The following is a 2,772-nucleotide window of genomic DNA, read 5'->3' as shown; positions in this document are numbered from 1 at the left end:
TATTAAAGTGTCTTCGTAATGTCCACCACTAGCAGTATGGAGTTGGCGCAAATGAACAATGAAATCTGAGATCACATACCGTATGTCCCAACGGAAATGGATTCAGATGCTACACGAATCACCAATTCAACCTCTTCCAGCGAGGTGGGGTGATTCCAGTAGGTAGTGTCTATCAACGTGCCCCATAAATGGTAGTTGCAACGAATCGTATCGGGCGAATGTTGAAGCCGGTCCACCCCTGCCCCAGCAAATTTCCAATAATACAACACAGTGACTATTCATCATGACAGCGAAACACCTTGTCAGTGCGATGTGATCGGGCCCCATCTTGCGTGAACCACTCGGTACCTAGTCAATTCTTCATGCTGGGCATCGACAAATTGCACCAAAATTGCAAAGTGACGTTCAGTTTCTCGAATGAGAAACGGGCCGGTAATGCCGTACTGATTACCACAGCGCAAACAGTAACTTTGGATAATTCAGCGGTTCCACTTCACACAAACGAGGATTTTCGAAACCCCAAAACAGCAATTTTTGCTTATTCACGACTCAGCTGTCAGCTCAGCTGTCAGCACCAATCCTTCATTACCGGCCATTGTGAGATTCTGGTATTGCACGGTCAGCCCCGTGTTGCACAGCTCGTACAGAAGTAGCCTGGTGGCTTTGGATTTTGAATGTGTAGGCTCTGTCTCAGTATTTCATGTGTGGCGGAATACAGCAAACCAGTCTCTGCTGCACTTCTTCGGACGAACTTCCTTGGATTTTGCCGAATATTTCTAGAAAAGTGGCGACATTTTCAGGCGTAACTACAGTTTTCTGGTACAACATGCCCCACTAGATTATCACAAACGCTTCCTGTCAATTGAAATTCGGTGAAGGACTTAGGAATGGTTTTCGCATCCGTTCTTTTCCGAACATTAAGTCGTGTTTGAAAACTTCCCCTTGTTACCATAGGACTGTGTTCTAAACTATGGTTTTTCAGTAACAGTAAAACACGTTGTTCAATGGAATACCTGATTTCAACCTCTTCCTTCGACAAGCTAACCTCCTTCCACGTTTCAACAGTGGAACTGATCGCTCTGAGATGCGTCGCACTGCTTACAGGCACGGCGTTTTGCTATTACAGCGCCAGGTCAGCAGATTTTCGAACTATAAAAAAATATGCAACTGAAACTGAACAATAAATGAGAATTATTTTAAGTTTTCGAAGACTAACGACTAAACAAAAAAAAATACAGCCCACGCTGGACCTCTGTCGGTAGCTGCACTTTGTTACCACTCGGTGTATGCGGCATGGCTCAAGAAATTTGTGGACTCTCTCACTTGCCTAACTGAAGTCATTATTAAGGGCAGCTGGGGTTTTAGCCGGTATAAGGGTGCCGTCTTCCGAGGGCGACTAACTTTTGGTCCAGTATCATTATTAGTGCAACGAATAGCGGTTGGCTAAATTCTTAATAGCCTTTATTTTTCCGAGAAGGGCTCGCAACCGACTACCAGTTCGTAACGGCAACGGTGCTCTCGGAACAGTAAGGGTCGGACAAAGTCGATTTTATCACGGTAAACGTGATAGCAACGCCAGGTCCCACTGTTTACGTAAACACTCTCAACAACAAATTGATAAATATTACTTACATCTATATTTACACTGTGCAAACACTTAACACGTGGTAGGTGGTGTTTGGCGTGTAAGCACGTCTGTGATTCGATCCGACTCCAATTGCGGATACCCTGCAGGAGGTTACTTTTCATCTGGACGAAGCTATCAGTGACGCTACGCAAACTTGATGCCGGAAGAAACGGCCTCGGCCTCATTAAAGAAACCATCCCGATATCTGCCTGACAGCCTGAACCTAATTGTTGATCAGGAAATCGACTTCTTCCAGTTGAGGCTCACCGTGTGAAGAACTCGCAAAGTCCTACAGGAGACAGGGCTATTTGTACACTTCTGAACATGCCCTGTTTGCACTGATTATTATCATGGTTCTTACAGGACATAAGTGTATTAGTTAGTACTGTGCGAGCCACTTTTACGAAGCTCAACGACATGATGCTCACCATTTTCTCTATTTTTTTTATTACGGTAACTGATTTTTTGCTCTGACCCTCTCGAGATGACTAAACAGACTTCTGAAGTTCTGTGTAGCTTTATTGAATTTTTTTCCAACTTCTCCGACTATTCTGTTATATAAGCATCCCAGAATACATATGACATCAGATAAGTCGTTTCTTCCGTAGCTTAAATGTTTTTCCTCCTTTATCACTGCATTCATCTGTTTATATCTCTAATACTTAACAATTTTCTTTGGAGCTTCGTCGGGGCTAGAAGAGAAGGGACAAATAAGATGTGGAGAGTAATACTGTGGAACACGGAATGTAGGTTTCTAACGAAGCTCGATTTCCGGTCAGTGGGAACGAGATTAGACATGCGGTTCCTTTACGGACAAAATAACTGGTGGCTTTAATTAATGTATTTAATTCGATGTTTCTGTTTACATTCTTGTTTAGTCAGTCGTCTAAGAGCATGATCTCTCAAACCACACTAACTAACACATATTGAATGGGTATGAAGGGTTCTTCCAGAAGCAGGCAGAGAGCGCAGTCGGTTAAGTTATAAAACTCGGGTATGCATAACCTCTCATATGCAGACGTGGTTTAGCGGTAGCGTCTTTGATTAATAATCAAAACGTCATCGCTCCCGGATTTCAAACCCGACACCCGATATATTTTGATGAATAATCAGCATTGGCGGCATAAGAAGTCACCCTCATTCAG

Source organism: Schistocerca serialis, chromosome 4, assembly GCF_023864345.2.
Source record: "Schistocerca serialis cubense isolate TAMUIC-IGC-003099 chromosome 4, iqSchSeri2.2, whole genome shotgun sequence".
NCBI lineage: Eukaryota > Metazoa > Arthropoda > Insecta > Orthoptera > Acrididae > Schistocerca > Schistocerca serialis.
This window is presented reverse-complemented; position numbering follows the sequence as displayed.